Source organism: Ixodes scapularis, unplaced genomic scaffold (assembly GCF_016920785.2).
Source record: "Ixodes scapularis isolate PalLabHiFi unplaced genomic scaffold, ASM1692078v2 PGA_scaffold9__187_contigs__length_104089568, whole genome shotgun sequence".
NCBI lineage: Eukaryota > Metazoa > Arthropoda > Arachnida > Ixodida > Ixodidae > Ixodes > Ixodes scapularis.
Genome location: NW_024609884.1, coordinates 44744992 through 44758117, shown reverse-complemented (window position 1 = coordinate 44758117; position 13126 = coordinate 44744992). Strand labels below are relative to the sequence as shown.

The following is a 13126-nucleotide window of genomic DNA, read 5'->3' as shown; positions in this document are numbered from 1 at the left end:
TCAATGGTTGCTGGAAATAATATTCCCGTTCCCTCGTGCCACGCCGATGCCACTTCATACTGAAAAACTCGGAAAATGGCAGGATGTCAAAAATGTATTTTAGATAATAAGTACAAGATATTTAAAAAAGTAATTAAAATACAGTATCAAATACTCGCGATCAAAATTATTTGCAAGGTACCAAGATATTTCAAAAAGTACTTAAAATACAGGTATCTTGAGTTGACTATTTGAGAGAGACACAAGGCTGGTTCAACGGATACAAAATAGTAGGCGCGTGTTCTTCTGATTCTCAAGACCATGATGCCCTCAGTCCAAGAAGAAACTCACTGATGTTGTTTTGTTTTTCACTCATTTAATTGTCTGCGGTGTGGTCTAGAGGTTAGGATATCTGGCTTTCACCCAGAAGGCCCGGGTTCGATTCCTGGCGTCGGAACGTCCTTTTCTGATGTAAAGGGTAAACATGTAACTTGAGCCAAGGTTTACAAAAGTATTTTGGTGGATTTTAGGAAGAAAATAGGTTTCTCATCATTTGGATGAGGTCGGGCTAAGTTTTGTAGTTTCCCAACTAATTAATTACGATGAATTTATTAACTTTTGAAATATTCGATTTAGAGCAAAGTTCCAATAACAAAGAACACCGGAACTTCTACACAATTTCGCAGAAATCATCGCGCGCATTTCTATAATTCTTATATTTGACTTGGAGTGCGATATACTTAGGTACCTTCAGGTATAACTGCGTTGTCAGTGAGTATAAGCATAAAACACAAGTTTTTATTAGGGGTTGATTCTGTACGAGACGTAGGTAAGGATGGATATTCAGCTTACGTATTCCAGGCACATAATTGTTTACGCGTTGATTTGTATCCAAATTCCACCTGGTGCAATGTTATCACCAATAAAATGAACATATGCCTTTAGAACGAAAAATGAACGTTTAAGGAGGTGAACATACACCTACACACTTCAAGAGAAGGTTGCCATGCGTTTCGTATCGGCGACGGAAGGTGACTGACCCGAGGCAGCGGGTCACCGCTCCCTTCATACACGAAGCACGTTCAGGAGTGTTCTGAACATGAACACTCGATGACAGCCCTGAATGGGCAGGGATTTATTCAAACACGAGGAAAATATAGCGCACATAAAGACGAGGAAAGAGACATGAACCAAACACAAACAACGCTATATTTTTATCAAGTTCAACTAGTACCAACTCCCCCAGCTTATTTATCACCCACTACAGTTTATTTGTTAGAAGGGTATACAGAAATAATGAAATAAGGATCCGCGACGAGCGGGATTCGAACCCCATTCGTCTGCGTGACAGCCACGTACGTTGCCAACTCCGCCACTCACGCGGCTTCTTTTTTTCTTTTTTCTTTTCAGATTTGGACGACGGCAGGCCGTGACACGCAATCGCGATGAAACACTAAAAGACACCAGCCATCTTGGCTAATGTCGAACATGCTACAAGTCTTTGAGGATAGAAAACACCTCAAAAAGTGGCAGCCACTCAGGTATAGATTTATGGTCGTGATAGAATTCTTTCAAAAAGCACATGTGCTGAACTAAACAAAACAAAACATGGGGCGAACATCGATACCCCCGTGGCGTACCGCTATGCGGCACCGCCATATCCTGTGCAGGCCCAGCAGTTTGATCATGTCGTACGGAACGTCATTTTTCCCTTCTACCGCTCAAAATGTATGCTATGGGGCGTTAATGGAAAGTCTTTTCTGAGGACGTTCTAAAAGAAGACCACGTCGAAACAGTCTAGGGAAACGTGATCAACCGTTTCCTGCTTTTTCACAGAATGCAGTTGTCAGACCAAGCTACTGGGATATTTTTTTCCAACTAATCAGGCTTTAACTGGGACTGTTTGACTACGCAACTTAAAAGAAAGAAAAGTATTCGTGTTAGGGGTTACCCCCAGTCGCTTGACTCGCTTTAAGATATCCTGCACTGGGCCAGCACTGTACAAAAACGTTACCGAAAAAGAAAAAAAAAAAGCAAATCAATTGAACCCTTCCTTAGCCGCTTGCTCGACACACAAGAAAAGTATTTGAGTGAGAAACGCGTGACTAAAAAACATGAACCAAAAACAACACCAAAAACAAGCAAGGACGCACTACGTCCTTGCTTGCCGAAACAATAAACCCAGGAGAGTGCACCACGCAATCTCACTTGAATGCGGGTTTGTAAAAATGGTTCTCTCAGGTCTCTGAGAAAAGTAAATATATTATCAAGTTGTATCACAAAAGAAATACCCCCCCCGCCCCCCGGAGGCGGGGGGTATTCCGCCAAATAAAGACAGCGAAAACACAGTACCCACATTGTATGTTGATCCATGAGCAATGCATCTCCTTCAAAACTAACCACACATTTCCCGTAAGAAACGCATTGCAAGTCGAAGCACGTAAAAATTAGACATTCCGTAACCTACCAACTTGGTCACTTTTGCGCGTAAAACTTCAACCTGATCACGCCAATAGTCGTCATTGTTGCAATAGTGTTCCAGGGGAACTTCAAGATAACGGCGCGGCGATTCGATCCATACATGATGTTTAAAACAGCCGGCGTTGAAGGTGAATAGCCTTGCCAAAGACCCAAACGCTTATCCCAGTTGACGGAGTTAATATTTTCGTAAAACATCTCTGTGAACATGACAGCTTTATGGACAGTCTTGGAGTCTACGCAAAAATCGTCACGTCATTCGCGTACGCTAAAATACGCACCTCTGTAGCTTCCAACTTAAACTTACGAATAAAGCTACTCTTAATGATACTTAGACAAAACGGCTCAAGAAAAATATAAAAAAGAAAAGGCGAAAGTGGGCAGCCTTGTTGCAACGTAGAGAAAAGCTCACATACTTGTTTATAACAAGGCTAGCGGCGCAGTTCTGGTACGCCATGCGTACACCGTCGGACAAGACAAACCACCTGGGCCCGTTTGCTCGAAGCGCTAACCGCGGCTAAAGTTAGCCGCAGTACCTAGAAGAGGGATTTCGAGATCACGTTACTGGCTCGGTAGGGATGCGGGGAAACATGGCGGTGCCCCAGTAAGTGAGCGCCGGTCGCTTTGGAACTAATATGTCGTTGTAGCTGCGATATTGGGCGCGTTAGTCAGCAACGAATAATGCAGGAGGCTTTCGCTCTGCCTTACCTCACTTAAACCGCAAAGCATGGGCAATGACATCGCCGCATTTTTTAGATGGTGTTTCGATTCTGGGCATTCCTAAGCCTAAATTGACGCGATAATTGTCGGCATGGCAACGTCTTTGGAAAGCGGATTGTTGATAGCACACAAAAGCAGACAGCGTCCCGACAGACTTTTTTCTAAATTATCCAAGCATCGCGAGGAGAACGCTGGAAGTGTAATGCTAGTAATGCTACGGTTCACGCGCGCTGGCCTTGCTCTTATAAAAGATTTGAAGTAAAAAATTATAATAAGGCTTTAATGAACGCGCGTGCAAGGCAAAATTTGTTTTATACTTTTTGCTTTAGAACGGTTGCTACTGCAGACGCCAGCACGTGCGACGCGTGCAACTACAGTCGTAGCATGCACCTCGGTGCTGGGATAATTTAGAAAAAAGGTATGTTGGGACGCCGTCTGCTTTTGTGTGCTATCAACAATCCGCTTTCCAAAGACGTTGCTATGCCGACAATTATCGCGTTCATTTAGGCTTAGGAGTGCCCAGAATCGAAACACTATCTAAAAAATGTGGCGATGTCATTGCCCATGCTTTGCGGTTTAAGTGAGGTAAGGCAAAGCGAAAGCCTCCTGAACCATATGTTGCTGACTAACGCGCCCGATATTGCAATCACAACGACATATTAGTTCCCAAGCGAGCGGCACTCACTCACTGGGGCACCGCCATGTTCCCCGCATCCCTACCGAGCCAGTCACGTGATCTCAAAATCCCTCTCCTAGGTACTGCGGCTAACTTTAGCCGCGGTTAGTGCTTCGAGCAAACGGGCCCTGGTTAACATGTTCTATTAGAGAAAAAAGAATTTCGTGTGACACGCGGTCGAACGTTTTTTTCTAGGTCGGCCTATAACACGGCAACTCTTCGTACATATGAGTACCAACATACCAGAATGTTCCGGGCGACATGAACATTTTTCACGACGCTCCTCCCTTTTATTCCACACGTCTAATGTGGGCCGACGATTATATTTATCTATAGAAAACTTTCCGCTAAAACCTTCATCAGTATCTTATAGTTTACTTTAAGTTATTGTGATCAGACGGTATGATCCAACAAAACAAAGTTTTGAGACGTCCCCACTTTTGGGTATAAAATCGTGCGCAAAAACGACGGCGGTAAAGCTTTTAGTCGGTTTGCTTCACTAATTACTCAGTTTGTCCTTAAACGCGCTGTAAAACTGAGCGCCAAGACCGTCTGGTCCTGGAGCTCTGTCAGGCTTCAAATTCTCAATCACCTTTTCAAATTCCGGTTACGTGACGGGCTGTTCAAACTTTTTTTCTTTTTTTAATCGGTTACAAATCTCGGCAATAAAGGTTAATAAAACCCCTGGAAACCATTCTTTTTTGGGCGCATGGTAACTGAAATGTACTTTATAATATTCTACTGAAGCGCGTTCGATGATTCCTTTGTCGCGCGACAGTACGTCCTGATACATAATCTCGCTGACTTCATATTCTTACTCATGTGTTTTTCTGTTCCTATCGCCCTTTTCGGGTGGGTATCTCTCCGAGCGATAACCACGTCCAGTATCAAGAGCCTCAAGGCGCTTTTGTTTTACTAATTATATCCTCCGAAAACGAACCTGGAAAAGTGCACTCCCCCCTCATTAGCTTTTGAAGAAGTGCGTTTAAACCGTTCCACTCTTTCTTTTATTCGTGCTTTAAAAAACTGAAGTGTTCTAGAGCTAGCTTCTTAGTTTATGTTTAAACTATTCCTATTTAATTCCGAATTATTTTCTATTAGTTATTTCCAAATCTTCAAGATGTCGCCGAACCCTGTTTACAAAAAATTCATCATTTAGGAGCTTTGCATTAAACTTCCCTAGATCCCAAACAAACTTCTGCGTTTCTTTAAAGGAACAAGGCGTGAAGGATACAGGAGCACGATGACTAAAGTAGACGTGATCAACCTCGTGGTGGTGGTGGTGGTAAAAACTTTAATTGAGTCTGTTCAGTGAAGCCCCCCGGGTCAGGTCACCAAGTCCAAGGCCCCGCAGGCCACCACTACCCGTCTAGCCCGTTCGAGCAGCGCTCGCTGTCGCTCGGGCCGTGAGCTGAGTAGAGCGGCCTCCCAGGAAGGTTGTAGTGGGGTTAGCAACGGGCATGACTCCTACTGCTTGCACCATCTGACAAGGTTGAGGGAAACATACGCTCTTCCAAGCGCGCGTGGCTTGCTCTTCAGTTCAGTTCAAAGGGCGTTTATTGATGCCATTAAGCAGGGAAAGGGGTGTAAGAATGCATTGGTGGCTAATAGTCGAGGCCTGGATGCTTGAAAATGCGCGCACTCTACACCTCGTGCACTTGACGCGCCCCAAAGTACATCTTCTTCCTAACTCACTGCTTTCGACCATATATTATTCAAAAACTCAGTTCTGGCTTATTCACATCGCGCGCCATTCGCTCTGTCATGCCTTGTACAAAAACAGTTTAAATCACCCCAACAATAAGAAGTCGATCAGTTTGAACGTACTTTTCCAATGTGCACAAAAATTATTAAACATTCCTTCGCCTCAGTAGGGCTGCTTGATTGGCCCCATTAGCTCGTATCGTTGGCTGCGTCAGGACGTAAGTTGAAACGAAGTATAGAAACTATCGCTTATGCGGCATTTACACCACGCCCGTATGTGCTGCAATAATAAATATTATTTAATAGATTTACATCATGTGTATGAGGTGCTTATTTTAGGCTATTCTCGTCATTTTTTTCCGTTAAGGCTACATTATTTCGGTATAATCACGTAAGTTATACGACCAGTGGGACATTCTATAGGAGGCTAATCGTCACAAACTAATTTTTTTAAATAATTTTGATTAGTAAAAATAAACACATTGTTCAAATTGACGTCAACGAATACCACGAAATCAGTAAATCTTAAAAAGAACGCAGTACATGAGAAATGCGGTGGTGGACTAAAGTTATCACTCGTGCACAAGGCGCAAGGCTGGCGATGCGAAAACGTGGATTATAATTTATCACCCGCATCCATTATGCCAAGTCATGAAAAAGCAACGCATTCCGAGTAGCAGCGTCTTAGAGTGGGGATGTATTGGCCTTTTTTTACGGATTCGTTTATATATTGAAATTTGGGCACTCGCGCCTCGCTAGGGAACTTTTTGAGGACAACTCTATCCTCAACTAAGGGCGGAATATAAAGTGTAAACCACTGGAGCCCGTCCTGGGACTATGCTAAGTACTTCAAAGTGAATCCTTTTTGAGAAAACCGGTCCCAAAGTGAGGATGATTCCGTTGTTTTTTGGCATCCGTTTATCTTTTGAAATTTGGGCACCCGCGCCTCACCAGAGAACTTTTTAAGGACAACCCAGTTCCCAGCTAAAGATAGAATATAAAATTTAGAGCCCTCGAGCCCATCCTGGTAGTATGGCAAGAACTGGAAAACCATTCATTTTTTAGAAAACCTGTCTCGAATTGCGTATGGTTCGGTTGTTTTTACGGATTCATTCATCGTTTGAAATTTAGGCACATGCGGCTGGCTAGGGAACATTTTAAAGCCTTCCCAGTTCCCAGATAAAGAAAAAAATATTAAATACACAGCCCTCAAGCCCATCCGGGTACTATGCCAAATAACAAAAAACAAATCCTTTAAAAAAAACGGTTTTAAAGTGGGTTGGGCTGTTTATAAGCATTTGTACATCTTTTGAAATTCGGGAAGCCGCACCTCATCCAGAAACTTTTGAGGTCGGCCGAGAACTTAACTGGTGATGAAATACAAACTTTAGGGCCCTCAGCAAGAAGCTGCTACCATGGAAAATCCTCTAAAATAAGTCATATTTGTGTAAACTTGTCTCGAAGTGGACATAGTTATACTATTTTCAGGCGTTCAGTCATCGTTTCAAATTCGGGCACCCGCGCGGCATCCAGGAACTTTTTGAGATCGGCCGACTTATTAACTAGTGACGTGATACAAAATTTAAGGCTGCCGAATACAAGCCTCTGCTATGGCAAAAAGCTTGGGCTTCAGCCCTCTTTGAAGAATGGGATATCGAGTTGGATATTTCAATACGCTTTTTTTCCGATTTTTTTCTTTTTTGGTGTTTGTTTCCAGGGCGATTGGGATAATTATTTTAGTATAAATATTTAGTACGTGCCTAGATATTACTTTTGACATCGGAATGTGAAGTTCACAAGAACGATCGTCCTCTCATAAATCGTTTATTCTCCACAATGGTTCTATTCCTTTCAATAAAAAAGGCACTGTTATAATCACATAACAATTATAAAGAGAGAAACTATTTTGAAAGCTTTTTTATCCATTTATATTATCGTAATACAATTTTTTTCCTACCTTATTTATGTCAGTAGTGAAATACTGGAAAACTCGTAAACGTCTAAACAAAAATGAATCCGCCTTTTTTGGCAAATTGGTCTTAGGAACCCCAAAAAATAATTTTGAGAAAACAAATATACCCAGCCCCTTATCGTCCTTATCGTCTTGTGGTTTAGTGTAGTCAAAAGTCAAAATTTGCATTTTTTTAAATTTTTATATTGTGCTCGTTCGAACTTTGTTGTTTCAAAAAATTGGCGTGAGCTGCCTCCGGATTATCTTTTTTCTAGATATGTAATACATATCTTATACATTACAAATTTTTTCATAATATGGGGGTGTATTCTAGTTCATTTATACAATCATAACGATTTGTTCATAAACCAAAATAAACTCTAGGCTTTCATTAATTTGGATTATATCCGCATTGGCAATACAGAAAAACGTTTATTCGACTGGGGAACCTGCAATTTACACGTCATTATCTTGCAATTTTGGCACGAGAAAAGGGGTATATGATAGAATAGAGTTGTAGCATGGCAAATGGTTCAAAGCGTATCGTGTTGGCGTTGTGGCCATATATGTATATGAAATACATGGGGCTTCTATGGGAACGTTGCCGTAACTTGCCAAAAGATGGCGCAAGCATACGATGGCACACATTTCTGGGGATGGGGATGAGAGTGGTTCAGTTTGTGAAGTAAGCAGAGGCGTGCTACCCTGCGGCGTGTTTTGGGGGGCTCCAGATACCGGAGGAACATTCTAATTTAGGTCAAACAAAGGTTTCCTATGCCAATTGTTTAAGTTTTGGAGGAGCAGCGCTCAAGCAACGCCGGATGTAGCCGAGTTTTAGATGCTTCGGGAAAATGTAGTTCATGTGGTTAATCCATGCTAAATCGGAACTTAATATATCGCCGAGATATTTATATGTCTGAACTTCCTTTATTACTTCATTATCCAATATATACTGAAAGAGAGTAGGAATTTTGTTTCACGTAAACCGGATCCATTGGCACAGATTTGTATAACCAGTCGTTAAACAACTTGGAGATATATGACCTAGATCCCCCTGAAGTATCGTTTGGTCGTCAGGATGGGCAGTTTCATGGTACACTACGCAGTCATCTGCAACAAATATGTATAATAGAGGATTTTTTTTCGGGATATAATTAATACATATTAAAAATAAAAGATGCCTATAAGTACAGCTCCTTGCGGGACACCACTGTGTACTGTACCCGTGAATAGAAAAAGCTGGGTATCCAGCTGAGTACTTGAGTATCAATTTTAAGTTCAGAAAGTTTAGCAAGTAAGCGGAGATGAGAAACAAGGTCATATGTTTCAGATGAATCTAGAAATATCGCATCAACTTGATTACGAGGTTGAAGGACAAGGTGGATGTCATCTCTGTATTCGAACAGCTGTGCCTCACAAGAGTAACCGCAGCGAGAACCGTGCTGGTGTTTATGAAATAATTCGTTATCATCCAAATGTGACATTACCTGTCAGTATGTGATATGTTCAAGAAGTTTGGATGCAACGAAAGTTAATGAAATGGGCGATAATTATAAGGTAGTCTACGGTTTCCCTTTTAGAGCGCAGCTCTTAGGGGCCCGTTCCCGGCTTGAGCGGCGTCGCCGTCATCGTCGCCGTCGCCGTCGGCGTAACCAAGGTCATCCCAAGGTCACGTGACCCCTCCAGGTCATGACCCCTCCCAAGGTCATCTCAAGGTCACGTGACCGCACGTGACTCCCAAGGTCACGTGACCCCTCGAGGTCACGTGACCCCTCCCAAGGTCATCTCAAGGTCACGTGACCCCAAGACCCCACGTGACCCTTTGAAGGTCACGTGACCCCCAAGTCACGTGACCCCTCTGAGGTCACGTGACCCCCGAGGTCACGTGGTCTCCTCCCCAAGGTCACGTGACCCCCAAGGTCACGTGACCCCTCCCAAGGTCATCTCAAGGTCACGTGACCCCAAGGTGACCCCCACGTGACCCCTCTGAGGTCACGTGACCCCCCGAGGTCACGTGACCCCCCTCCCCGAAGTCACGTGACACCCCCCCCCCCCGAGGTCACGTGACCGCCCCCCCGGAGCATATTAAAGAATGAGGGGAGGAGGAGGGGTCTACCCTCCCTCAGTACCCTTCACTCCTCCTCAAGAGCTGCGCTCCAATTCGGCGTTACAGGGATTTGTAAACGGCTTTCACTTTTTTTGTTGACCGGAGCAATCTTATAAATTTTCAAATCGAAAGGAAGAAAGCCACCGAGAAGTGACTGATTGCAAATCATCTGTAGAAAGTCATTTATTATAGTTGTGTAGCATTTAAACAAAAACAAAAATTCGACGACAGGTTATCTGGTCCCGAGGAAGTCGATAGTGTCAGTCCCTCGATAAGAGCCGCAACACCGGCAGCTGAAATTTTGATGGACGCCATAGATCCTGAATTGACAGGCAGTACCGCAGGTATATTGAAGGGTCTTCATTTGTTGAAACGGAGGTGAAAAAGTGATTTATCACTTCGGAGCACGATTTCTCATCCACTGAGTTGCCGCCCTCATCAATTAATTGAGCTATATGACTGTTTCGTTTTGTAGATACTAACTTCCAGAACTTCCTGGGACTGTTTCAAAGGATGGCTGGCAGGTCCTGATAAAAATATTTTATTTTGTCACGACTTGATACATTATAGGTATATTCCCTCAAACAAGCGTAATACCTTTCCCACGTGGTTGGACAGTTCGCCAGTCTAGCCTTTCAGATAAGGCGCTTTTTCTTATTGCCAAGAGACTTACCTGTCTTATTTTACCAGGCCTGACGCCATCAGTTCAAATACGTACAGTGGGCACGAATGTTTCCACAAGGTCATTAAGTTTGTTCTTATACATCATCCAGTTTTCTTCCAGATTTATTGCATGAAAATTGGTTTGAAACGTCTGGAAGAAAGCGGACATGTGTCGATGTATGGATACAAAGTCTGCTTTATTAATATATTTGATTACTTTTTCAAAAGGTGCTTTAATTAAAAAGGAAAATGACAGTGACAAATGCAAGAACGTGTGGTCACTGAATCTATAGCTATAGATAACTGAGTGAATGAAATCAGTGGAGGATAGCCAGGACAAGGTTAAGGATGTTCACACCGCGGGTAGGGCTCATAGCTACCTGGGTAAGGTTAAAAAGAAGATATAATTCCAAAAAATCACTGAAGTTGAAGTCACAAAGTAAGAAAAAATGTTTGCTTTTGGAAAACTTTCAATGATCTCTAAAATGGGGTCTCGATGTATATTTGTAAAAGTAGGGTCGCTCTTGGGAGGCCTATAACAAGCGACAAGTTTAGTTTTACAAGGAGTCCACAAATACATAAGCAAATAAATACCAAATCACAATGTAACTGAACTAAAAAATAGGAAATTTTACTTTTGACACCAATCAGAAGATTCAGAACACCGCCACCACGTCGCACTGGTCTATCACACCGGTATGTGCGGATATTTATATGGGGGAAAAAGGTCGTCGGCCGCTAATATCGAGTTTAGCCACGTTTCAGTTAGTACAACAATATATGATGTACTATCTTCCAAAATACTACTCACATCTTCCCTCTATAACATGAATCTGTGAATGTTAGTGTATGAAACCAGATAAGAAATATATTTAGTTATCGTGCGCATTCTAGGAGAAGAAGCGTTGATTAGACGATTGGCCGGCAGGCTTAGCTATGCATGATATTCACTTACAGTATCTGAAGGTGAATCGCATGTGAAACACTTATTTTTCATACAAAGCTTATCAAAGCAAATTTTGAATGGGACTTTATGCGATGCTGCGAACTGATACAGTTTGCTCCGAGCTAATCGGACGTATGGGAAAAGGTCTTCACGCACAGCAGAAGGTTAAACCTTTCAGCTTAAAACCTGAACCTAAAAACGCAGTTTTAGTTTTGAAGCAAAGGAGCTTCACGATGACGACAACAATCCCTGAGGAAGGGGAACAAAAAGGACAGTAGACAAACACGAATCTCCAAACACAGCTAGGTGACTGGTCCGCGACCGAAAAAATCCGTCTGGTCCTGAAAAAGAGGCCATCGTTTCATGATGATCGGCCTCTTTTGGCCTTGACAAAAACGGCCTAAACAATGATAACGTCCAACAACAAAGGCGCGGAACGTTACGCCAAGTTTCTAGTCGCAAAAATAAAGAACCCCCTCCTCAGATTGAGCCAACATTTCCGATTGAGAATCAGGAATGCCTAGAAACAAGAGATTTGAACGCCGACCCCTATTTTTTGTATCGCCATGCTTTGCCTTAATTTCTGGGACTTCGGTGTTTAGTGAACTATTTTAAAGAAGGCATGCTCACAGGTGCTTGTAGCGAAACTGCCGCAAGGTTCTGTTCGACTGTGGTAACCTTTTCCAGCAGTTCCTGGACTAGCGCGTCAGTCGTTCTTTAGTCACTTTGAAGCGACGTGATAGCTCCTAGCATCGAGATTTGCCCGGCTTCTATGCGTTATACGGCGGCAAGAATTGCTTCCAACTGAGTGTAAGGGTCTGGGTTTAGTTTGATGTTACCGGATCGGGTTAATGGTTGCATTAGGAACGCTGCATAACCATATTCTAAAGTGCGACAGAATACTTTTTTACACCAATAGAACAAGTCGTCGTGGCAAAATATCACCAATAAAAATGGATTATAATCACCGAAGACATGCAATGTTATTAAAATAACGAACATTCACGAAAAAGATGGTCATCGTAGTTTGCGCGACGAAGTCGCGCCCCCTATGAGGCGCGCCGATGTAGCGCCACGTGGAGCGGAAACCCTCGGAAACAAAAGAATGAAAAAAAAAAAAGGCATGCAATCCAGCGAACATTGTCGCAGGTGTTCGACGGTCAACACTCTCAACGGGCTCTCCACATGTAACTGACGTCACAAAGCGAGCTGTATAGTTTAAAAGAAGGGTAAGAGCAGAGGCGAGCTTGTGAACGCTTGACATTACTAAACCTCAGAAACAAAAAAAAAAAAATAAAAAAAAATTCAGATAAAAAGAGGGGACAACTCGCCGTCTTCTTGGGCTTCATGAGGGCACGCAATGTAAGAGCAAAAAAAATTCCGACGCCGGGAATCGAACCCGGGCCTTCTGGGTGAAAGCCAGATATCCTAGCCACTAGACCACGCCGGAGACATTGTAGGCGGAGGAACACGCAGTAATCATAGAGAGCTGTCGTTCGAAACCCGGCAGTTGAGCAATTGTGCCCGAGCCCGCTCAACCCCTTCTACCGGGTGTCCGAAATAGCGGCCAGGCTCTTTAAATAGACCGCAAAATTTGGTTTATTAACCTATCGCGCTACGATTTTGTTCAGCGTTGCCCGCAGATGGTGATTTTTTTTTTTTTTTTGTAAAATTTGCAAAAGGGCGAACTTTATTTTTTGAAGACCGGTGGCTTCGCTGCATTTCCATAGAAGTTAAGCCATTTTCTTTTCTTTCTTTTTTTTACTTTTTCCTCAGGTAAGTTCGCTCTTTTCAAATTTTACAAACGAAATGCAGCATCTATGGGCAACGCTGCACAAAATGGTAGCGCGATAGGTTAAGAAACCGAATTTTGCGGTCGATTTAAAGAGCCTGGCCGCTATT

At 42.9% G+C, this 13126-nt stretch overlaps 2 non-coding genes across 2 annotated transcripts; one reads left to right on the top strand and one right to left on the bottom strand.

The window, feature by feature from the left end:
• Nucleotides 1–364: 364 nt before the first annotated feature.
• On the top strand, nucleotides 365–436 carry Trnae-uuc. Its single transcript has one exon. It is a non-coding gene; the product is annotated as a tRNA-Glu (tRNA).
• A 12166-nt stretch (nucleotides 437–12602) lies between these two features.
• On the bottom strand, nucleotides 12603–12674 carry Trnae-uuc. The gene has a single exon. It is a non-coding gene; the product is annotated as a tRNA-Glu (tRNA).
• Between the last annotated feature and the right edge of the window lie 452 nt (nucleotides 12675–13126).